Below are 12,233 nucleotides of genomic sequence, written 5' to 3' on the forward strand. Positions count from 1 at the left end.
TTCAGGTTTCAAACCTGAGATGCAACAGGCAGTTTTAAATATTCCCTTTGATAAGCAGCATTTATTTGGCCCTGAGGTAGACACAGTAATAAACAAACTTAAAGATTCAGAAACAGCCAAGGCCAACAGGGCTTTGTATACCACACCCACCAGGGGTAATTTTCATAGACCACAATTTAGAGGGGGTTTCAAACCATCGGCTACGGAAACAACAACCACCCATCAAAAACAATCCTCACAATTCTACAGTAGAGGATCATTCAGAGGCTCCTATAGAGGATCCAACAGTAGAGGAAGAGGTAAACCCTTCACATCTAGAGGTTCCTCACAACCAAACAGTGACTTTCTCACCATCCCCACGGAGCACACATCTCCTGTGGGGGAAGACTAGTAAATTTCTATCCACAATGGCAAAGGCATCACTATAGATCAGTGGGTTGTCAATTATCCAACATGGTTACTGTTTAAAACTCACTTCCACTCCTCCAAACATTCCACCTCGTTCACACAAACTAACTCAGGAGCATCTCATTCTATTAAAACAAGAAGTACAATCACTTCTACTCAAAGGTGCAATAGAATTGGTACCTGTAGCTCAACAGGGAAAAGGAGTATATTCTCTATACTTTCTTATACCAAAAAAGGATGGTACTTTCAGATCAATCCTAGATCTCAGACCTCTCAACCAGTACATTCTCTCAGAGCAGTTCCACATGGTTACTCTTCAGGATGTCATTCCCCTACTACAAAAACAGGACTACTTGACAACACTAGACAGCATTAAATCTAAAAGATGCTTATTTCCACATACCCATACATCCAGCACATTGCAAATATCTAAGATTTGTGATAGCAGGCAAGCATTAGCAGTTCAAAGTCCTACCCTTTGGAGTAACAACAGCACCAAGGGTATTCACCAAAAGTCTCGCAGTAGTTGCAGCATACCTCAGAAAACATGTCTTTCCCTATCTGGACGACTGGCTTATAAAAGCCAGCACCATTCGATCCTGTCAACAGCACACACAACCCTCTTCACAGTCTAGGGTTCACAATCAATTACCAAAAATCTAATCTCCAACCAGCGCAAATACAACAGTATCTGGGAGAAATTCTGAACACCAAGTCAGCATTAGCGTACCCAAACCCCAAGAGAATTTAAGCTTTCCACAATCTCATATCACAGCTACAATACAATCAAACTTACACAATATGGTTTATTATGAACCTATTAGGAATGGTGGCATCGTGCATAGCAATAGTACCCAATGCATGTCTAAACATAAGACCCCTACAACAGTGTCGCTCGCAACAGTGGTCTCAGACACAGTGTCTACTTCACAATGTAGTGTTGCTGGACCTCCAGACTTACAACTCTCTGCAATGGTGGAATCACTCCAACTTATCAAAAGGGTGACCATTTCAGTACCCTGTGATTCAGACCATAATCACTACAGATGCATTAATGACAGGTTGGGGAGCCCATCTCAGCAACCTTACGATACACGGAGAATGGGACTCAGTACAGCAGACTTACCACATAAACCACTTGGAATCGCTAGCAGTGTTCTTAGGACTCAAATCATTCCAACCACAGATCACGCACAAGACAGTGTTAATAAGAACAGACAACAATGTACTATCTGCAGAAACAAAGGGGGACACTCATCTCAGTTGTCTCTTCTAGCACAGACAATTTGGAAATGGGCAATTCACAGTTACATTCAACTACTGGCAGAGTATATCCCAGGAATACACAACCAACTAGCAGACCTCTTAAGCAGGACGCAGCAACAAATACACGAATGGGAGTGTAACAGAGTCGCTTGGTTGCTGGGCACCACTACGAGAGCAGGGCCAACAACAGAGTGTCCCAGGGGCACTCTAAAGAGACATGGATTTGGAAGCACGCATGCTAACCCGGATATAGAGGGTTCGGAAGGGGCGCGGGAACCAACAAACAGGATGGACGGAGGAGACGTGCATGAGGAAGACGCAGAGGAGCGAGAGACGGAAGAGAAAGACGTGGGGTGAGGAGCCCAGAGGAGATAGACGCCTGAAGCAAAGAGCACACCGGAGAAGGGGAGGAACAAGCCCGAGAAGAAAACGAAACAGCCCGTACCTGCATTAGCCAGGCACGTACCTGGCTAATGCAGGTACGTGCCTGCATACTAAATCCCTCTACATATTTTGGAAGAGAGAGGGTGAAGGAGGGGAGGGAGGTGTGAGAAAGAAAAGAAGTGGACAGGAAGGGATACTGACCATATACGTTAAAACAAGAGACAGACTGATTGTGAGACAAAACACAAAGCAGTTTATACACAAAACTGAGTTTGAACTACTACCTTATTTCTCTGTTGGGCTGCACACTGTCGCTAGTACACTCTGCCACTATATTGAAGCCTGATAAAGACAAAACGTGTACCCAACTAGGCACTATCCTTCACTGTCCCTGGGAGTTTACTTCTTTCTCTTTCTTCTTTTGTTGTTTTTTGTTTTTCCTTTTCTTCTCTCTCTTCTAGCTTCCGTCAGAATGTATGGACATTCTAAAAGAAGCACGTAAACCTACAACTAGGCAGTGCTATGCAGCTAAATGGAAATGATTTGTATATTACTGTCAACCCAAAAACATTGATCCACTTAAAGCATCAGTACAGGATATCGTCTTTTTGCTTCACTTACAAAAAGCAAGTCTTGCATATTCATCTATTAAAATTCATTTAACAGCAATATCAGTCTATCTCCAAAACCAACAGCATACCTCTCTGTTCAGAATTCCTGTCATTAAAACTTTTATGGAAGGCCCTAAAAGAGTTATTCCACCTAGAGCTCCACCAGCTCCTTCCTGGAATCTTAACACTGTGCTCACAAGGCTTATGGGTCCACCATTTGAACCTGTGCATTCTTGCGCTCTTCAATTTCTCTCCTGGAAAGTTGCTTTTCTGGTAGCAATTACTTCCTTAAGGAGAGTAAGTGAAATTCAAGCATTCACTTTAGAAGAACCATTCTTCCAAATTCACAAACACAAAATAGTACTTAGGAAAAAGCCAATTTTTTTTACCCAAAGTAGTTTCACCATTTAACATCAGTCAGTCAGTGGAATTGCCAGTCTTCTTTCCACAGCCAGAATCAGTTTCTGAAAGAGCTCTCCACACTCTCGATCTCAAAAGAGCTCTCATGTATTATATAGAGAGAACAAAAGATTTAAAAAAATCTAAACCACTTTTTGTAGCTTTTCAACATCCTCATAAAGGTAATCCTATTTCAAAACAAGGATTGGCCAGATGCATAGTAAAGTCTATTCAAACTTTATATCAAAGCTAAAAAGCAGCTATTAGTAACTCCTAAAGCGCATTCTACTAGAAAGAAAGGAGCTTAAATGGCATTCCTAGGAAATATACCAATGGCAGATATATGCAAAGCAGCCACATGGTCTTCACCCCCACACATTTACTAAACACTACTGTGTGGATGTACTAGCTCACCAGCAAGCAAATGTTGGTGAAGCAGTGCTTAAAACACTATTTCAAAGTACTCCAACTCCTAAAGGCTAGCCACCGCTTACTTGAGAGGGAACTGCTTTTCAGTCTATGCACAGCATGTGTATCTGCAGCTACACATGCCATCAAACGGAAAATGTCACTTACCCAGGGTACATCTGTTTGTGGCATGTAGTGCTGCAGACTCACAGACGCCCTTCCTCCTCCCCGGAAGCATGTAGCCGTTGTAGTACTTTCTTATGTAAATATGTGTTCGGTGGCATGTGTAGCTGCAGATACACATGCTGTGCATAGTCCGCCGCCTGGTGTTGGGTCGGAGTGTTACAAGTTGTTTTTCTTCGAAGAAGTCTTTTCGAGTCACGAGACCGAGGGACTCCTCCCACTTTGGTTCCATTGCGCATGGGCGTCGACTCCATCTTAGATTGTTTTTTTTCCGCCATCGGGTTCGGACGTGTTCCTTTTCGCTCTGTGTTTCGGGTCGAAAAGTTAGTCAGAATCAACGGAAAATTCGTCATTATTGTTTCGTTCGGTATCGGGATAGTTAGGGCAAATTGACACCGAGCCTTAAAGAGCTCCGGTAACCCTTCGGGGTATTTTCGATCCCCCGTCGGGGCCTGGTCGGCCCGACCGCGTGCAACATCGAGGCTGATGGAACGGACCCCGTTCCGATTCTGTCCTAAATGTCACAGTAAATATCCTTATACAGACCAACATTTGGTCTGTAACTTGTGCCTGTCCCCCGAGCACAAGGAAGAGTCGTGTGAGGCCTGTCGCGCGTTTCGGTTGAGAAAAACGCTCCGGTACCGAAGAGCCAGGAGGTTACAGATGGCTTCCACGCCGACAGGACAACAAGGGTTCGAGGAGGAAGGAGAAGAAGAAACTTTCTCCATCCGTGATTCGGATTCCGAAGAATTCGATGTCGACGAGCAACCAACCGTGAGTAAGACGTCGAAAGAAAGAACACACGAAAGACCAGACAAAGCCCAGGGGACGCCACTGCCAACAGGCCATGGCTCAACCCATAAAGTAGGTGACCGTCCATCGGCACCGAAAAAGGGCGAGCTGGTGCCGAGATCGTCTGACTCGGGTCGAGACACAGGCACGCAGCAATCTCGGGACCGAGAAAGTGCCGCACAAAAGGGTCGACACCGAGACAGCGGCACCGAAGCTGCTCGGCACAGAGACAGCGGCACCGAAGCTGCTCGGCACAGAGATAGCAGCACCGAAGATGGTCGACACCGAGAGGGTACGACTCCGAAAAAGAGAAAGATCTCGTCGGAGCCGAAAACAACAAAAGACACGGTTTCGGGGCCAAAACGCCCAGCAACCGAACCTAAAGCCAGTTCCTACTCAGAGGAACAATCACTGTCCTCCCAACTACAAAGACACAGATTTGAGGAGGAATTACAAACAACGGATGTAGATCACACACAAAAGCGGATCTTTATACAAAGTGGTACAGGGAAGATCAGCACTCTTCCCCCAATCAGAAGAAAAAGGAAACTAGATTTCCAAGAACAAGAAAAGACACCACAAGCAAGAGTGGTAAAGAAGGTAACTCCACCACCGGCAACTCATATATCGCCGGCACAGACTCCGCCACAATCACCAGCACATACCACCATGAGCCAAGATGATCAGGACGCATGGGATCTCTGTGACGCTCCAGTGTCGGACAATAGCCCTGAGTCGTACCCCACTAAGCCCTCACCACCTGAGGACAGTACAGCATATGCACAGGTGGTAGCTAGGGCAGCAGAGTTTCATAATGTATCGCTACATTCAGAGCCTATCGAGGATGACTTCCTCTTTAACACCCTGTCCTCCACCCATAGCAATTATCAAAGCCTTCCTATGCTCCCAGGAATGCTAAGGCACGCTAAACAAATTTTTAAGGAGCCAGTTAAAAGCAGAGCAATAACTCCAAGGGTGGAGAAGAAATACAAGGCACCGCCCACAGACCCTGCTTTTATTACATCACAACTGACACCAGATTCAGTTGTCGTAGGAGCAGCTCGTAAAAGAGCCAACTCGCACACATCAGGCGACGCACCACCTCCTGACAAGGAGAGCCGCAAGTTTGATGCAGCGGGGAAAAGGGTTGCAGCACAAGCTGCAAATCAATGGCGCATCGCCAACTCGCAGGCACTCCTAGCGCGATATGACAGAGCCCATTGGGACGAGATGCAGCATCTCATCGAGCACCTCCCCAAAGAATTCCAGCAACGGGCAAAACAAGTGGTTGAAGAGGGACAGAATATATCTAACAACCAAATCCGTTCTTCTATGAATGCAGCAGATACAGCTGCGAGAACAATAAATACTGCTGTAACAATAAGGAGGCACGCATGGTTGCGCACATCCGGCTTCAAACCTGAGATACAACAGGCAGTGCTCAATATGCCGTTCAATGAACAGCAATTGTTTGGCCCAGAAGTGGACACTGCAATTGAAAAATTAAAAAAGGACACTGACACAGCTAAAGCCATGGGCGCACTCTATTCCCCGCAGGGCAGAGGCACATTTGGCACATTTCGCAAAACTACTTTCAGAGGAGGGTTTCGAGGTCAAGCCACAGAAGCAAGCACCTCACAATCAAGACCACCTCCCTACCAGGGACAATATCAAAGGGGTGGCTTTCGGGGCCAATACAGAGGGGGCCAATTCCCAAGAAACCGGGGAAAGTTTCAAGGTCCAAAAAACCCTCCAAATAAACAGTGACTCACAGGTCACACAACCCCTTCACACAACACCAGTGGGGGGAAGACTAAGCCAGTTCCACAAATCATGGGAAGAAATAACAACAGACACTTGGGTCTTAGCAATTATCCAACATGGTTATTGCATAGAATTTCTCCAACTCCCTCCAAATGTCCCACCGAAATCACACAATATGTCAAAACAGCATATAGACCTTCTAGGACTAGAAGTTCAAGCATTACTGCAAAAAGACGCAATAGAATTAGTACCAAAAACACAAAAGAACACAGGAGTTTACTCACTGTACTTTCTAATACCAAAAAAGGACAAAACTCTGAGACCAATATTAGATCTCAGAACACTAAACACCTAAATCAAATCAGACCACTTTCACATGGTCACGTTACAAGACGTAATACCACTACTGAAACAGCAAGACTACATGACAACGTTGGATCTAAAAGACGCGTATTTCCATATACCGATACATCCCTCGCACAGGAAATACCTGAGGTTCGTATTCAAAGGAATACATTACCAATTCAAAGTGTTGCCATTCGGAATAACAACAGCACCAAGAGTCTTTACAAAATGTCTAGCAGTAGTAGCTGCACATATCAGGAGGCAGCAAATACACGTGTTTCCATACCTAGACGATTGGTTAATCAAAACCAACTCGCTAACAAAGTGTTCACACCACACAGATTATGTTATACAAACCCTTTACAAACTAGGTTTCTCCATCAACTATGCAAAGTCACACCTTTTGCCTCGTCAAACACAGCAATACTTAGGAGCGACAATCAACACAACAAAAGGGATAGCCACTCCAAGTCCACAAAGGGTTCAAAATTTTCACAAGGTGATACAAGCTATGTATCCAACACAAAAGATACACGCAAAGATGGTATTAAAACTCCTAGGCATGATGTCCTCATGCATAGCCATTGTCCCAAACGCAAGATTGCACATGCGGCCCTTACAACAGTGCCTAGCATCACAATGGTCACATGCACAGGGTCAACTTCTAGATCTGGTGTTGATAGACCGCCAAACATACATCTCGCTTCTATGGTGGAACAGTACAAATTTAAACAAAGGGCGGCCTTTCCAAGACCTAGTGCCACAACACGTAATAACAACAGATGCTTCCATGACAGGGTGGGGAGCACACCTCAATCAACACAGCATCCAAGGACAATGGGACGTACATCAAAGAAAGTTTCATATAAATCACCTAGAATTGTTAGCAGTATTTCTAGCGTTGAAAGCATTCCAACCAATGATAACCCACAAATACATTCTTGTCAAAACAGACAACATGACGACAATGTATTATTTAAACAAACAGGGGGGAACACACTCGACACAGTTGTGTCTCCTAACACAAAAAATATGGCATTGGGCAATTCACAACCACATTCGCCTAATAGCACAGTTTATTCCAGGGATCCAGAACCAGCTAGCAGACACTCTCTCTCGTGATCACCAACAGGTCCACGAATGGGAAATTCACCCCCAAATCCTGAACACTTACTTCCAAATTTGGGGAACACCTCAAATAGATCTATTTGCAACAAAAGAAAACGCAAAATGCCAAAACTTCGCATCCAGGTACCCACACCGCGAATCTCAAGGCAATGCTCTATGGATGAATTGGTCAGGGATATTTGCGTACGCTTTTCCCCCTCTCCCTCTCCTTCCATATCTAGTAAACAGATTGAGTCAAAACAAACTCAAACTCATACTAATAGCACCAACATGGGCAAGACAACCTTGGTATACCACACTACTAGACCTGTCAGTAGTACCTCATGTCAAACTACCCAACAGGCCAGATCTGTTAACACAACACAACACAAACAACAGATCAGGCATCCAAACCCAGCATCGCTGAATCTAGCAATTTGGCTCCTGAAATCCTAGAATTTGGACACTTAAACCTCACACAGGAGTGTATGGAGGTCATAAAACAAGCTAGAAGACCATCCACTAGACACTGCTATGCAAGTAAATGGAAAAGATTTGTTTTTTACTGCCATAATAATCAAGTCCAACCATTGCATGCATCTCCAAAAGATGTAGTAGGATATTTACTACATTTACAAAAATCAAATCTAGCTTTCTCTTCCATAAAAATACATCTCGCAGCAATATCTACTTACATGCAGATTACTCATTCAACTTCCCTATTTAGAATACCTGTCATTAAAGCGTTTATGGAGGGCCTAAAGAGAATTATACCACCAAGGACACCACCTGTTCCTTCATGGAACCTCAACATTGTCTTGACAAGGCTCATGGGTCCACCTTTCGAACCCATGCATTCTTGTGAAATGCAATACTTAACGTGGAAAGTTGCATTTCTCATTGCCATCACGTCTCTAAGAAGAGTAAGTGAAATACAGGCGTTTACCATACAAGAACCATTTATTCAAATATACAAACATAAGGTCGTTCTAAGAACGAATCCAAAATTCTTACCAAAGGTTATCTCCCCATTCCACTTAAACCAAACAGTGGAATTACCAGTGTTCTTCCCACAACCAGATTCAATAGCTGAAAGAGCACTACATACATTAGACATCAAAAGAGCGCTAATGTACTACATTGACAGGACAAAGGAAATTAGGAAGACAAAACAACTGTTTATTGCCTTTCAAAAACCTCATACAGGAAATCCAATTTCAAAACAAGGTATCGCCAGATGGATAGTAAAGTGCATCCAAACCTGCTATCTTAAAGCAAAAAGAGAACTGCCTATTACACCAAAGGCAAACTCAACCAGAAAGAAAGGTGCTACTATGGCCTTTCTCGGAAATATTCCAATGACCGAAATATGTAAGGCAGCAACATGGTCTACGCCTCATACATTTACTAAACACTACTGTGTAGATGTGTTATCTGCACAACAAGCCACAGTAGGTCAAGCCGTACTAAGAACTTTATTTCAAACTACTTCCACTCCTACAGGCTGAACCACCGCTTTTGGGGAGATAACTGCTTACTAGTCTATGCACAGCCTGTGTATCTGCAGCTACACATGCCACCGAACGGAAAATGTCACTTACCCAGTGTACATCTGTTCGTGGCATTAGTCGCTGCAGATTCACATGCGCCCACCCTCCTCCCCGGGAGCCTGTAGCCGTTTAGAAGTAGATCTTGAACATTTTTACATTTGTAAATATATTACATTAAACCTTCATTTTGTACATACGTATTTATTCCATTGCATGGGCACTATTATTAGCATACACAACTCCTACCTCACCCTCTGCGGGGAAAACAATCTAAGATGGAGTCGACGCCCATGCGCAATGGAACCAAAGTGGGAGGAGTCCCTCGGTCTTGTGACTCGAAAAGACTTCTTCGAAGAAAAACAACTTGTAACACTCCGACCCAACACCAGACGGCGGACTATGCACAGCATGTGAATCTGCAGCGACTAATGCCACGAACAGATGTACACTGGGTAAGTGACATTTTCCATATACACTGCATTGACATCTATATATATATATATATACACATATACAATTTCTTCACTCCTTACTTTATCCTCCTGCTGGAAAACATTCTAACAAAGAACTCGATGCCCATGTGCACTGTTACCGAGAGGAGGAGGAGTCACTCGATCTCTTGATTCGAAAAAGCTTCTTCGAAGAAAAACAACTTGTAACACTCCGAGCCCAACACTAGATGGTGGAAAATGAACAGAATGTGAATCTGCAGCACTACATGCCACAAACTGATGTACCCTGGGTAAGTGACATATATATATCTATATATATGTTTGATGGCATGTGTAGCTGCAGATTCACATGCTATGCATATCCATTCCAACATCTAGTGTTGGGCTCGGAGTGTTACAAGTTGTTTTTCTACAAAGAAGTCTTTTCGGAGTCACGGGATCGAGTGACTCCTCCTCTCGGTTCCACTGCGCTCCGAGATTTTGATTTGGAAAACCTTAGAAAACCTTCCTTTTCGTCGGTATTGTTTCAATCGCGTTCTCCATCTAACATTGAACTGGTAGTACCATCGGAAACTTATTTTTTTCGCCCTTCTGGGCGCGTGCCCCCAACTTGGGCCTATTCAGGCCTACAGTGTGGAAAACCTGATGGATCGGACTCCATTCCGATTCTGCCCTCAGTGCCACGCGAAGTATCCCTTTACAGACCAGCACTTGGTTTGTAACTTGTGCCTTTCTCCAGACCATTGGGAGGAAAACTGTGAGGCCTGTCGATCCTTTTGTTAAAAAGACTCTCGGAGATCGCAGAGCTCGAAGACTCGAAATGTCGTTGAAAAGCAGTGAACATATCGCCGTTGCTGAAGAAGAGCAGGTGCAGACAGCAGTCTCCATCCGAGACACAGACTCCGAACAGGAATCTGAGGATGACAGACCCATCACAGCTGGCCAGCATGTGAGTACATCTGCTCCTACACCCCTGCACAAAAAACATTCTAAGGCCTTTGGTACACCACTGCCGGAAGGCCATGGTTCAGCCTGGGTTGTCAGCACCCGGGGCAAGGCAAGTAATTTGCGGCCCCTAACCCGGGGCAAGGCAAGTAATTTGCGCCCCCTAACCCGTGGATTTTAGCACTCAAGTCTCTTCCAAGATGTTGCGCCCGGTGCGGCCGGCCCCCCCCTGCACCCTCCACGCTACGCCACTGGATGAGAGACAATGTAGGATACACGTCCATTAAGACACAGGAAGGATTGTTACTGCACCTCCTTTAAAAACAAAAAGTTAGCTGGCTTTCCAAGAGGAACTCGACACTCTACAGCCACCAGCAAAGGTGCAAAAACAAAAGGAGAAGCCAATACCTCGTCATACTTCTCCTCCTCATTCTCCACAATTATCTGTCTCACCTCACACCAGCCATCCACCAATGCCTTCTCCAGCACCCTCATTTTATTCATAAGGAGATATGGCAGACCCATGGAATCTTTATGACCCTGATCCCATCCCAGATAATGACCTAGATACTTACACATCAAAACTGTAGGAAGTTGGCTCTGTATGCATGATTTCAAAGTAAGGAATAGTATGCACAGAGTCCAAGGGTTCCCCTTAGAGGTAAGATAGTGGCAAAAAGAGATAATACTAATGCTCTATTTTGTGGTAGTGTGGTCGAGCAATAGGCTTATCAAAGGAGTAGTGTTAAGCATTTCTTGTACATACACCCAGGCAATAAATGAGGAACACACACTCAGAGACAATTCCAGGCCAATAGGTTTTGTATAGAAAAATATATTTTCTTAGTTTATTTTAAGAACCACAGGTTCAAATTCTACATGTAATACTTTGCATGAAAGGTATTGCAGGTAAGTACTTTAGGAACTTTGAATAATCACAATAGCATATATACTTTTCAAATAAAACACATATAGCTATTTTAAAACTAGACACAGTGCAATTTTCACAGTTCCTAGGGGGAGTAAGAGTTTGTTAGTTCTTGCAGGTAAGTAAATCACCTACGGGGTTCAAGTTTGGGTCCAAGGTAGCCCACCGTTGGGGGGTTCAGAGCGACCCCAAAGTTACCACACCAGCAGCTCAGGGCCGGTCAGGTGCAGAGTTCAAAGTGGTGCCCAAAACGCATAGGCTTCAATGGAGAAGGGGGTGCCCCGGTTCCAGTCTGCCAGCAGGTAAGTACCCGCGTCTTCGGAGGGCAGACCAGGGGGGTTTTGTAGGGCACCGGGGGGGACACAAGTTAGCACAGGAAGTACACCCTCAGCAGCACGGGGGCGGCCGGGTGCAGTGTGCAAACACACGTCGGGTTTGTAATAGGAATCAATGGGAGACCAAGGGGTCTCTTCAGCGATGCAGGCAAGGGGGGGGCTCCTCGGGGTAGCCACCACCTGGACAAGGGAGAGGGCCTCCTGGGGGTCACTCCTGCACTGGAGTTCCGATCCTTCAGGTCCTGGGGGCTGCGGGTGCAGGGTCTTTTCCAGGCGTCGGGATCTTAAAGTCAGGCAGTCGCGGTCAGGGGGTGCCTCGGGATTCCCTCTGCAGGCGTCGCTGTGGGGGCTCAGGG

General features: G+C 45.1%; 1 protein-coding gene across 1 annotated transcript in view; it reads left to right on the top strand.

Annotated features, from left to right (window-relative positions):
- The window catches only part of UAP1L1 (UDP-N-acetylglucosamine pyrophosphorylase 1 like 1), a 165,999-nt gene that overhangs the window by 98,769 nt on the left and 54,997 nt on the right, over positions 1-12,233 (top strand). The gene's annotated exons all lie outside the window — the stretch shown is intronic.

Source organism: Pleurodeles waltl, chromosome 6, assembly GCF_031143425.1.
Source record: "Pleurodeles waltl isolate 20211129_DDA chromosome 6, aPleWal1.hap1.20221129, whole genome shotgun sequence".
NCBI classification, from domain to species: Eukaryota; Metazoa; Chordata; class Amphibia; order Caudata; family Salamandridae; genus Pleurodeles; species Pleurodeles waltl.